This window comes from Eschrichtius robustus, chromosome 16 (genome assembly GCF_028021215.1).
Source record: "Eschrichtius robustus isolate mEscRob2 chromosome 16, mEscRob2.pri, whole genome shotgun sequence".
Lineage (NCBI taxonomy): Eukaryota > Metazoa > Chordata > Mammalia > Artiodactyla > Eschrichtiidae > Eschrichtius > Eschrichtius robustus.
The window spans coordinates 77161125-77174467 of record NC_090839.1 but is presented as its reverse complement, the minus strand read 5'-3'; positions in this window follow the sequence as shown (position 1 = coordinate 77174467).

The window sequence follows — 13343 nt, the reverse complement described above, 5'->3', positions numbered from 1 at the left end:
TTGGAAAAACAAACCAGTAAAAAACTCAACATTCAGGTTTTTATTGAGCTGATATTCCTGATGGAGAAAAACAAAAAACAAATTTATAAGCAAGTAAAAGTATAAAATAACGGTAGGTAATACGTGTTATGAAAAAATAAAGCGGGTTGGGGAGAGGGAGTGAGGGGCACGGGTGATGCTTTTTTGGACAAGGCGGTCTGGTAAGGCATCTCTGGTGTGCTGACATTTGAACAGAGAATGCTTTGGGGGAAGAACATTCTAAGTGAAGGTAAGTTAATACGAAGAGGCTGCCCAGCTTATCCTGACAGGAAACAACCAGAAGGCTCAGGATGCTGCAGGGGACAGGAGAACAGTAGGAGATGAGGCTGGAGAGGGGGGTCAGGCTTGGATCTAGTAGGGTTTTGAAGGAGTTTAGATGGAATTATAAGTGTAGCAGGAGGGCTCTGAGCAGAAGCCAGTGTTGAGAATGGATTATAGGGGTGAGATTAGAAGGCGACTGCTGTAGCCTAGGTGAGAGGTGATGGACACCAAAACGTTTAAGTAGAATGGGAACCCGGGGATAGGGTTGCCAGATTTAACAAATAATTCCTCCAGGGGACCTCCCAGAGGAGCCTCCAGAAGTCAGCTGTGCAATGGGTGAGGTCACAGGAGCCTAGGAGAGGGTGGCAAGCTGCTAGAATACCTCTCTCGTCTCTGGGAGGACTGGGAACTTGTGAGAACACAGCCAAGCACAGAGACTTTATGGGTTGATTCCAGCACATCTTAAGTAAGCACAGCAATCAAAAACATCCCCAACCCTAAAAGAGGGAAACTAAAATCATGATGCCCGGTTCTAGGAAGGGTGTGAAGACAGGCACTCACATGCTGCAGGGGGAGTGTACATGGGCACAATCATTTTGATTTGGTGTGTTTTATTTTTTTTTCTTGGTTGTACCAGGTCTTAGCTGCGGCTCGCTGGCTCCTTAGTTGCGGCTCGTGGGCTCTTTAGTTGTGGCACGTGGGCTCCTTAGTTGTGGCATGCAAACTCTTAGTTTCAGCATGCATGTGGGATCTAGTTCCCTGACCAGGGGTGGAACCCAGGCCCCCTGCATTGGGAGTGCTTAGTCTTATCCACTGCGCCACCAGGGAAGTCCCAATTTGGATTTTTTAAAAAGACTGTTTTTTAAAAAAGAAAATAAAGGTATTAAATTTTAAAACTATTCTTTGGGACTTCCCTGGTGGTGCAGTGGTTAAGAATCCGCCTCCCAATGCAGGGGACATGGGTTCGAGCCCTGGTCCGGGAAGATCCCACATGATGAGGAGTAACTAAGCCTCTGCGCCACAATTACTGAAACCTGTGCGCCTAGAGCCCGTGCTCCGCAACAAGAGAAGCCACCGCCATGAGAAGCCCGCTCACCTCAACGAAGAGTTGCCCCCGCTCGCCTCAACTAGAGAAAGCCCACACGCAGCAACGAACACCCAATGCAGCCAAAAATAAATAGATAAATAAATTTATTTTAAAAATTAAAAAAACACTATTCTTTCCCCAGAAATTACACTTTTAGAAATTTATTTAAGGAATCAATCCGAAAAATGAGCAAATATCCATGGACAAAGAAGTCCATCACAGCATTGTTTATAAAGGCAAAAAAATTTGGATATGACATAAAGGTTCAACAAAAGAAAAATACGGAATTCCCTGGTGGTCCGGTGGTTAGGACTTGGAGTTTTCACTGCTGGGGCCTGGGTTCAATACCTGGTCGGGGAACTAAGATCCCACAAACCACAAGGTGAGGAAAAAATAAATAAATAAAGACAAGTATGTGAAGAAGTAGTTGGGAGACAAGGAAATTCAAATCACCAATAAATATATTGAAAAGATGGTCACCCTCATGAATAATCAGGGAAATGTAAAAGTGATAACATTACCATTTCACAGAACTAAGAGGACTTCGCCTTTACCTGTAAAGTTGCATTTTATTTAACAATTCTGCACCCCAACAATGCACCTTAGCACCCAGATTATGGTCTCTAACTAGGGCTGGTTGCAGAAAAGGCCAAGTCTGTGTCTAGGGCTGAGAGGTACAAGATGAGCCTGGAACATCTTGTAGAGCCAGGAAGCAAGGAAATTTTCAAAGATTAACATAGTCTTGTTGGAAAGACAAGAATCTTGACAAAGGGGCTCCCACTGGCCAACGCTAAGACCATTAAAACCCTAAAAAAAACTGTTGGGCTGAGGTCAGTATTGGGCTTGGTCCACTAAAGTATTCACAGAAGAGTGAACATAAAGTACTGAACTCTTTAAAAAGGGTGAATAGAATAAAATACATCCTATTTTGTTGTCTTGTTAGTGAAAAAAAATTTTTTTAAATGGAAGCAAAAAAATAACAAAATGTGTGTTTGTTAATTCTAGGAGATGGTACACAGGTGTTTGTTTTAGTGTTCTTTTTTTAACTTAAAAACAATTTTTAAGTGTGTCTAGGATAGAGGTAACACTGATGTTTGCTTTATAATTACTTCGTAAGAAGTACATACACTTTATACATTCTTCTGATGTATGTTGTATTTTACAATTTTAAAGTTTTTGTTAAAAAAATTCAACAGCTAGGGATTGCTTGATTAAATTTCAGTGTAGCTGTTACATGGCATAATGTGCAATCATTAGAATGATGTACTGACATGGAACATATTGAAAACAGCAGGGTACAGAGTAGTGCATTTTGTATAATTGCAACTTATAAATTGAGAGAATGAATATATTTGTATAGGCAGACAAGGAAATGTGAGCGTGCTCACCAATGTGTCGACTGGGGTTATCTCTGCGTGGTAGGATTTGGGATAATTTCAATTTTTTGTGAGCTTGTCTGAATTTTAAAGAATTTTGATCACAGGCATGTATCATTATAAAAGCAACATGCTATAAAAATCCAAACAACCTCAATCCAATCTCCCATACATAACTACTCTAAACAGAGTTTAATGACTATTCTCCTCGACTGTTTTTTCAGACCTTACACACACGTTTTCATTTTTCTTTTTTTAACAAAAATGAGAGGACACTGTACCTATTGTTCTACAACCTGCATTTCTTATTTAGCAACACAGTTATAGAGATATTTTGTTTCTGAATCACACTTGTACAGTCAGAAAAAAGTACAATTATTTATGGTTTTGGAAACAAATAATGCTGTAGGTATATATTATTAACATGATAAAATGTGAAAAAAAGACTAACAACATATGTAATATGATTCCATTTCATAAAAATAACTAAATCTAAATAGGCAAACAAAAAAGCAGACAAAAATTTTTAGAAGAATATACCAAACTGTTAAATGTGATCATCTTGTTGAGGATGAGAAGGCAAAAGCTGTTGATCTTTTCTTCCTTATATTCTTCTTTATTTTCTTTAAAAACTTTTTTGCAATGAGCATACATTGCTTCTTTTTAATTTATGAACTTTACCCCCCCCCAGATTTATTGAGATATAATTGACATTGTGTTTTGAACTCTTAAAATCTTTTTTTTTTTAATCGCGGTAATAAATGTTTGCTCTTTGTCAAACATAAAATCCAGTACTTTGAAGTATAAACCAAAAGGTATGTCTTTCCTTCACCTTCTTAATTCACTCCTCAGAGGTAATCAGTGTTGTTACTTGTATTTCCTCAGAAATTTTCCATGAGTATGTCTTTTATACCTAGAAATGATATCATACTGTATATATTGTTTTACATCGTGCCTTTTTACACTTAATATATGTGTAACATCTTTCCACATCAATACATACAGACTTTTCTCTTACATTTTTTTAAGATAAATTTATTTATTTTATTTTTATTTTTGGCTGTGTTGGGTCTTCGTTGCTGCACACGGGCTTTCTTGAGTTGCGGCAAGCCGGAGCTACTCTTCTTTGTGGTGCACAGGCTTCTCATTGCAGTGGCTTCTCTTGTTGTGGAGCACGGGCTCTAGGCGCGTGGGCTTCAGTAGTTGTGGTGTGCCTAGTTGTTCCTCGGCATGTGGGGTCTTCGCGGACCAGGGCTCGAACCCGTGTCCCCTGCATTGGCAGGCGGATTCTTACCCACCGCGCCACCAGGGAAGTCCATATCTCTTACTTTTAAATAGCTGCCTGTCAATTGTGTGCGTATAACATGATGTCTAGCTAACTTTGTACCATGCTGTGATGGACAACGTTGTACGTTTATATCTTGAGTTGTACAAGTAAATCTATAAGGTAAATTCTTAAAGTGGAAGAGAATTGCTAGGTCAAAGAATATGTGTATTTAAGATTTCCATAGACACTACTAAATATTGCCCTCCTAAGGTGCTACACTAATTTCTAGTGCCACCAACAGGGTACGAACGGTGCCTCTTTGCCCCTCCCTCATTAATATCACTAATTAGCAGGCTTTTATTTTTTAAATAAAATTATTTATTTATTTTTGGCTGTGTTGGGTCTTTGTTGCTGCACGTGAGCTTTCTCTAGTTGCAATGAGCAGGGGCTACTCTTCGTTGCGGTTCGCGGGCTTCTCATTGCGGTGGCTTCTCTTGTTGTGGAGCATGGGCTCTTGGCGCTCGGGCTTCAGTAGTTGTGGCACGTGGGCTCAGTAGTTGTGGCTCGCAGGCTCTAGAGCGCAGGTTCAGTAGTTGTGGCGCACGGGCTTAGATGCTCCACGGCATGTGGGATCTTCCCCGACCAGGGCTCGAATCCGTGTCCCCTGCATTGGCAGGCGGATTCCCAACCACTGCACCACAAGGAAAGTCCCTAGCAGGGTTTTTTTTTTTTTTTTAATCAGTCATCAATTTTATACACGTCATTGTATACATGTCAATCCCAATCTCCCAATTCAGCACACCACCATCCCCACCCCACCGCGGTTTTCCCACCTTGGTGTCCATACGTTTGTTCTCTACATCTGTGTCTCAACTTCTGCCCTGCAACCCAGTTCATCTGTATCATTTTTCTAGGTTCCACATACATGCGTTAATATATGATATTTGTTTTTATCTTTCTGACTTACTTCACTCTGTATGACAGTCTCTAGATCCATCCACGTCTCAACAAATGACCCAATTTCATTCCTTTTTATGGCTGAGTAATATTCCATTGTATATATGTACCACATCTTCTTTATCCATTCGTCTGTCGATGGGCATTTAGCTTGCTTCCATGACCTGGCTATTGTAAATAGTGCCCTAGCAGGCTTTTAAAACACCTCCTGTGAAACATCAACTCTACCGAATAAAAAGCTTGTTTTTATTTCAATTTTTTCATCTTGACACAAACCCTTGTTGAAAAGACATTCTATGCACAAAGTAAAACAAAAATTCCAAACATTACACAAAGGTATACAGTAAAGAGAAAGTCTCCCTATATGACCCTCCTACCCCATCCAACCCAGATACCCTGTGAAAGGCTGGTGTATAAAGATAAAAATTTCTGTGTATAGGGAGTGAATATTTTCCCCACTAGTGTTTTTTAGTGTAAGGTACCTGCTTTTTTTAGAAAAGACTTCAGGTACTAAGAATTGGATTAATTAAAATCCTTAATAACACATTGTTATTATCTGTTTATAGCCCTCTTTTATTTCTTTATCCACTTGTTTTATGTTTTATGTTTTTATTTCTTTATTCATCTATTTATATATTTACTTATTAATATTACAATAATATTGACAATAATTCACATCTTCTGATGGGCTCTACTTTTGTCCTGTTCAAGCTGCTTCCCCTTCCCCACACCAGGAAAGCACTATCTGGAACTTTGTGTTTATTGTTTTCTTGCCTTTAGTTTTGTAGTTTTGTCCTATCTATGATGATTAAACAATATATTGTTTAGTTTTAGTTATTTCTGAATTTTTTAAAAAGGTTATCATGGTGTAGGAGTCCTCAGGTTCTCACTTTCTGTTTTTACACTCAATGGTCTATTAATGAAATTCATTCGTACTGTTATGTGTAGCTGTGGTTAATTCCAATTTCACTCTTGTGTAATATTTCATTTTGTCAAGGTGCCCCAGTGTATTTATCCATTCTCCTGTTGAAGGGCTTTTCGGGTTCGTTCTGGTTTTTGGCCATTTGTTCACTGCTCTTATGAATATTCATGTACATGTCTCCTGGAGCACTTGAGCAAGACTTGTTCCTGGATACCTGCCCACGAGTGGAACTGCTAGGCTTTAAGGTGTGTAAATGTTCAATTTGACAAGAAAGAATGATGAATTGTTTTCCAAAATGGTTGTATGGATATATATTCCCACCAGCAATGTATAGAAGACCTACTGTTCTTCTCCAGTAGTTGGTGTTTTAATTCTTTCCATAGACTGGATATCTCATTATGATGTTGATTTGTATTTCCTTGAATGATGTTGAACATCTCTCAGTAAGTTTCTTAGCCATGCTTCCTCTTCTTTGAAATGCAAGTTCGAGTCTTTTGCCCATTTTTCTGTTGATTTATTATGCTTTGTTGGTTCATAGACGGTCTTTAGATCATCTCAATATATATATCCTTGAATAGTGATATGTGTTTGCAAATATCTTCTTCAAATTTGTAGCTTATAATTTTGTTTTAATTTTAATATAGTTTTATTTATCAATATTTTATTTTATAACTAACCTTTTGTGTTTTGAGATTCGTTATTACTCCAAGGTCAGAAAGAAATTCTCTTATATTTTCTCCTAAAACTTTTAATGTTTTGCCTTTGATAATTAAGTCCTTATATCTGGAGTTGGCTTTTGTGTATAGTGTGAGGCAATGATCTAATTTCATTTTTTCCTATAGGGAGGACTTTTTTTTTCCAGCTCCATTTATTGGATAGTCCCTCCTTAGATCTGCCGTGCCACCCCTGTCATTTATCAAAAATTTTTTTTTTAATATGGTAGTGGTTTTACAACTATCCTTTCAATCTGGAATGAGTCAGTATTGCACCAGGCAGCTGGGGAGTTGGGGGGCGGCGGTGTTGATTTCATTCCCTTTACTATCTGAATGTCTTTTGGAGAGAAAGAGACTGAATAACATTTGTGGACCAGGAAGGTTTTTTTTTTTTTAATTTATTTATTTATTTATTTATTTTTGGCTGTGTTGGGTCTTCGTTTCTGTGCGAGGGCCTTCTCCAGCTGCGGCGAGCGGGGGCCACTCTTCACCGCGGTGCGCGGGCCTCTTACTGTCGTGGCCTCTCCCGTTGCGGAGCACAAGCTCCAGACGCGCAGGCTCAGCAGTTGTGGCTCACGGGCTTAGTTGCTCCGTGGCATGTGGGATCTTCCCAGACCAGGGATCGAACCCGTGTGCCCTGCATTGGCAGGCAGATTCTTAACCACTGCCCCACCAGGGAAGCCCTCAAAATTTTTTATATTCATTAGTTAATTTTGGTGAATTTCTATCCCTACCAACACCATCTTGTCTTCATTGCAATAGCTTTTTAACAATTCTGGTAGAGCAAGTCTCTTCTTTTTATTCTTCTTCGGAAGTATCTACCTGTTCTTAGCTCCTACTTCTCTGTATATATTTTTTAATTGGTTTGTTGAGTTTCATGAAAAACCCTGTTGTAAGCTTTATTAACATTGCATTGACGGTTACAGATCAATTTCGAGAGAACTGTATCTTTACAATATTGTCTTCCTATCCATGAACACAAGATAGCCCCACTTGCTTATTAATAATAAATCTTGAAGATTATCCCAGATCTGCATGTTGGGATCTACCTTATATTTTATTTTATTTTACCTTACATTTTAAAAGGCCATACTAGACCATTGTGTGAATGTTGAATGATTTATTTAATCACTCTCCTATTTTGGACAGTTGAATTATTTTCCTTCTCTAGCTCTAGGAACAATATTTTTGTCGAAAACCTGTAGTGAATATCTTCACATACCTGAAAAACAGTGTTTGATTTTGTTTTTTAAGTCTCTCTTTATTGCTAACTTTAGCCTGTTCTGCACCCAGCACAGTGGCTCTAGATGTCCTCGATCTTTTTTCATCACCGTCTTCCTCCCGCTGTGTCTTCCCCAGGAGACTGGCAACGGCTCTGTGATCCCTAAGTATTGGGGTCAGGGTCCCCTAGAGAGTCTACAATTGCTTCTCCTGAAGCTAGGGGTGGGGTGGGGAGATTTGGAGTAAAATAAAGTGATTTTGTTAGGTAAGAAAAATTGCTTCATTTCTAAGGTGTGTCAAGTGTTTCATACACATTTCATCACAGCCACCCGGCCCAGCCCTGAGAGGTGAGCATCATTACATCGCTGTTATTCCTACATTAGCCTGAGACACTGAGGCCCCACTTCACCCAGCATTTTAGAGACCTCAACTGGATTCCAAGCTGGGGTTGTCCCAGCTGGCCTCAGGAAATGTTTATTGACAGTAAAGCAGGGTGTGAGTATATCAACAAACACTATTAACCAATCTTTCTCCTTTTTCAAAGTTCCAAACATTTCCATCAAGGGCTCATTGTCTCGTTAATGAAAAAAGTCAATGCTCATTTGCATCACTGAAGACCTCTCCTCCTTCACAGCTTGGGAGGGCAGGGGCTGGTATAAGGGAGAGAGTTAGAGACCACGAGACCCGGTCTCTAGTTCATCTGATCTCGGCACCTAACACAGGGTCTGACACCTGGTTCCGTAAATGTTATAATCATTCAGGACATTAACAGAATAATGACCCTAACAGCTGCTATTTCCTGGGCATTTACTATGTCCCCAGCGCTGTGTGAGGCCTTCTTCTTTTGCCGCAGGTTTTAGTCCTCCAGGCTTTTGAGGTCCAAGGACTTGTCCCTTTTTTGGTAGGTGTGGTTAACTCTCAGGTTCAGAGAGGTAACTAGCCTAAATCACAAAGCAAACAGCTAGCAAAGCAGGGATTCAAACCCATATTTTGTCTGACCCTAAAGTCTGTTCCTCTTGAATTTTTCACTAAATTTGCATGAGCCTTTTTCATCGTTGCATCTCAGTATAAAATGGGGATACTCATCCCAGTCTTACCTGCCTTGCAAGCAAGACTTGTGGGCATTACATTCTTAGTATTAAAGAACCAACTCAAGCAAGTTGGTGCTAGAGGCAGCCTAATATCAGTAACCATCTTAACCATTTTTAGAACACCAGTGATTCTCACAACAACTCCATTGAGATACGCTTTATTATTATTCTCATTTTGCAGATGAGGGAACTAAGGTTCAGAAAGGTAAAGTCATTTGCTCAAGGTCACTCAGCTCAAGCCTACTCTGGATTTGATGGGTCCTGGGGAAAAGGTGGGAGAAGGGGGGAAGGAAGGCAAGAGAGGACTCCCTCCAAGAGCCAGGGTAGGGCCTCCCACCAGTTGGTGGGAGGGTTTGGAAGGAACTAGGAGCTTGGTGAAGGCATTTGTCAGTCTTACCCACCACTGCCCACGCACAACCCCACAGCGAAATGCCTGGCATGTAGAAAGCGCTCCACAAACACTCCTCCCAGGCTCTTCTTCACTCGGTAGCCGGCAACAGCCCACACGGCTCCCCTCGCTGAGGCTCCAGCTCACCCAGCACGTTCCCACCTCAAGGACTGGGCACTGCTCCCCCTTCGGCCTGAAGCATTCCTCTCCCAAGTTTTGTATTTTTAATTTTTGTTGTGATAATTAAATTTTATGTTTTTGGAAAAGTTTTACATATAAATATGTATTTTTTCAAGTAGAAAGAGTAGAACATGATCCGTAAAGGTGAAACCCTATCTCCACTCCCTAGAAGTTCCTATTGAGCAATTCTCAAATATCTTTCTAGAAATACTCTATGCATGCATGGATGTATACTTTTCTCACATAAATGGTAGCAAACTATACACACAGTTCTTCCCTTAATTTTTTTAACTTAACACTACATCACAGGGAGCTTTCCTTATCTGCCACGCCAACCAGTACAGACACACCTGATTCTTGTTAACTGTTCCATATTTATCCATTGACGATCCTACAAGTTTAACAGACGCCTGTGGCTAGACATTTGGGTTGTTTCCAGTCTTTCCACGATAACAAACAGGGTTTCCGGGAACATTACTATTATTATTGACTTATAATTCATATACCATAAGTTCACCCTTTTAAAGTATACAATTCAAGGGTTTGGGGTTTTAGTATATTCACAAAGTTGTACAACTACTACCACTATCTAATTCTGGGAACATTCTTTTTTTTAAAAACAATATTTATTTATTTATTTATTTTAAAGTTCCAACTCACTTCTTTTTTTCAAATTAATTTATTTATTTATTTATTTTTGGCTGCGTTAGCCCTTCGTTGCTGCCCACGAGCTTTCTTTGGTTGCAGTGAGCAGGGGCGACTGTTTGTTGCAGTGCATGGGGTTCTCACTGCGGTGGCTTCTCTTGTTGAGGAGCACAGGCTCTAGGACGCGCGGGCTTCAGTAGTTGTGGCTCATGGGCTCTAGAGCGCAGGCTCAGTAGTTGTGGCCCACAGGCTTAGATGCTGCGTGGCATGTGGGATCTTCCCAGAGCAAGGTTGGAACCCAGGTCCCCTGCATCGGCAGGTGGATTCGTAACCACTGCGCCACCAGGGAAGCCCCTTTAATACTTACTTTATTTATTTATTTAGTTGCACCAGGTCTTAGTTGTGGCTCTCTGGCTCCTTAGTTGCGGCATGCATGTGGGATCTAGTTCCCTGACCAGGGATCGAACCCAGGCTCCCTGAATTGGGAGCCTGGAGTCTTAACCACTGCACCTCCAGGGAAGTCCCTGAGAACATTCTTGAACACATATTTTTATGGCCTTGCCTGAATGTGTCAGCAGGAGGCACTTCTAGAGGTGCGGTGGATAAGCTTTAGGGAGATGATTACTTCCAATGGGAAAAAGGGTGGGGCTTATTTATTACCCAGAAGCAAAAGCCCCAGGCCTAGAGGCTTGGGATCTCTGCATTACCCTCTCCACGCTGAGCACATGCCTATGGCAATGACCACCTTGTCCCTTAGAGAAAATTAGGTCCATCTGGATTTTCACACATTGGATTTGCTTAAAGCGGGCTAGGCCCCTAAATAGTCCAGTTAGAACAGGCTAATGATGGGAAATGCCCCAATCACGTATGGACTGTAACGACTCCCTTCACAGACCTTACTGTTGTGCCGTTGTGTGGTCCTTTAAAAAACTAAATCCGGTAATGTCTTTCCACTGTTCTGAAATTCTCAAAAAAAAAAAAAAAGTACAGCCTAAATAAACTGTAATGGCTAGCATCTCACTCAGAGTAGAAGCCAAAATCCTTAAGTCCCTACAAAGGCCTGCCAGCTCCTACACGATCTCGTCCCCGCACACCTCTTGGATCTCATCTCCCAGCCCTCTCCCTCTCACTCACTCTGCTCCAGCCACGCTGGTCCCCTGGCTGATTCTCCAGCTCACCCAGCACATTTCCACCTCAAGGACTTCACCCTGCTCCTCCCTCTGCCTCAAGCATTCCTCTCCCAGATATTGCATGATTCCTTTCCTCACTTCATTCCCACTCTGCTCCCTTGGCATCCCTTAGAGAAACCTTCTTTGATCTCTCTCTAGAAAATTGCACCCCAGGGACTTCCCTGGTGGTCCAGTGTTTAAGAATCCGTCTTGCAATGCAGGGGATACCGGTTCGATCCCTGGTCAGGGAACTAAGATCCCACGTGCCAAGGGGCAACTAAGCCTGCGCTCCACAACTAGAGAGAAGCCTGCGCACTGCAACAAAAGATCCCAGGTGCCGCAACTAAGACCCAGTGCAGCCAAAAAAAAAAATAAAATAAAATAAATGTTAAAAAAAAAAAAGAAAATAGCACCCCAGAAATTTCTAGCCTATATTCTACTCTTTTTCCATAACAGTTATCACCAACTGACATATATTTATTTCTTTACTCTTTCTGCCCCCTCTAGAATTTAATCTCCCAGAGAAAAATACCTTTGTCTTTTCTGTTCACTGCACGTTGCTATAACACTGTAGGTAATCAATAAATATTGATGGACTAAATGAATGAGTAGCTTTCACTGAGGCACAAAACAAAGATTAGAAAAAGTCTAAAGGGCAGGGGAGGGGGGAATGGGCAGAGGATCTGAAGAGACAATTCACTGAAAAGGAGAATACAAGTGATTTGTAAATGTTTGGCAAGATGTTCAGCTTCACTCATAATAAAGGAAATGCAAATTAAAACTTGTGAGTTACCATCTTTCACCTATCAGATTAACAAAGATCAAAAAGCTTGTTACTTCTCCATGTTAGCAAGGGTGTGGAGAAACAGGTCCTCTCATACACTGTTGGTGAGAATGAAAATTGGTGAAAGGTTTGTGGAGGACAATTTAGCAGCATCTAAATCTTGAAAGCATATTCTCTGGCTTAGCAATTTCTTCTCTAGAAATTGATCCTGCAGGTTTATTTGCTCAAGTATACGAAGATGTGGGTATTCACTGCAGCACTCCTTGTTCTAGTAAAAGACTAAAAAGAACGTAAATGTCCATTGATGGAGACTGGTTACATATATTATGGTATAGCCTTACAATGGAATACTATGTAGAGACTAAAACGGAGATGGATTTCTATGTGCTGAAATGGAATAACCCACAAGAGATTGTTAGTTGAAAACAGCAGCGTGCTGAACAGCATGTACTATATGTAAACATTTGTTTCAAAGAAGGAAAAAAAGGAATTGTTCTGCAGAAACAAACAAGAAATCAACATGATGTCTCCGGGGAGGGAGAAATGGAGCAGGGTACAAGCCCTCAGGGGAAGGAAGGAGACTTTTTATTCTACCTTTTTAAATAAGCTACAAATTTTTATGTTAATTACCCTAGGCATAAAAGCAGATAATACATGCACATGAGACAAAAATCCAAAGACACAAAAGGATAAATAATAAAAAGTAAGTCTCTGCTAAAAAAAACCAAAACACCCAGAACAAAAAACACAGTGATGGGGGTACATCAAAGGTACACAGGAGCCAACTGAAAACTGGAGAGTAATAATTAAAGTAGTACTAGTGTTTAACCTAAAGTATAAAATGAATATCTATGAATCCATCATAATATAAATAAATGGTTGAATAAATAAATTCTTACTGTACAGAAGAATTCCAAATAGTTTATGTAGATATTTTTGCCCTCAAGGAGGTGGAGCATAATTTCTCAACTCCTGTAGTATGGGCTGCACATAGTGACTTCCTTCCTAAGAGGAGAATAGGGAAAGGAGGAAAAGAGTACTTTTACAGTGGAATCTGACCAGCACTACCTCAGCCAGGTGATTAAAGTTAACATCAACAGTGATAAATCATCTTGGGCCTTCCCTGGTGGTCTAGTCATTAGGACTCCGTGCTTCCACTGCAGGGGGCACGGGTTCGATTCCTGGTCAGGCAACTAAGATCCTGCATGCTGCGTGGTGCCGATAAATAAATAAACACAACCTG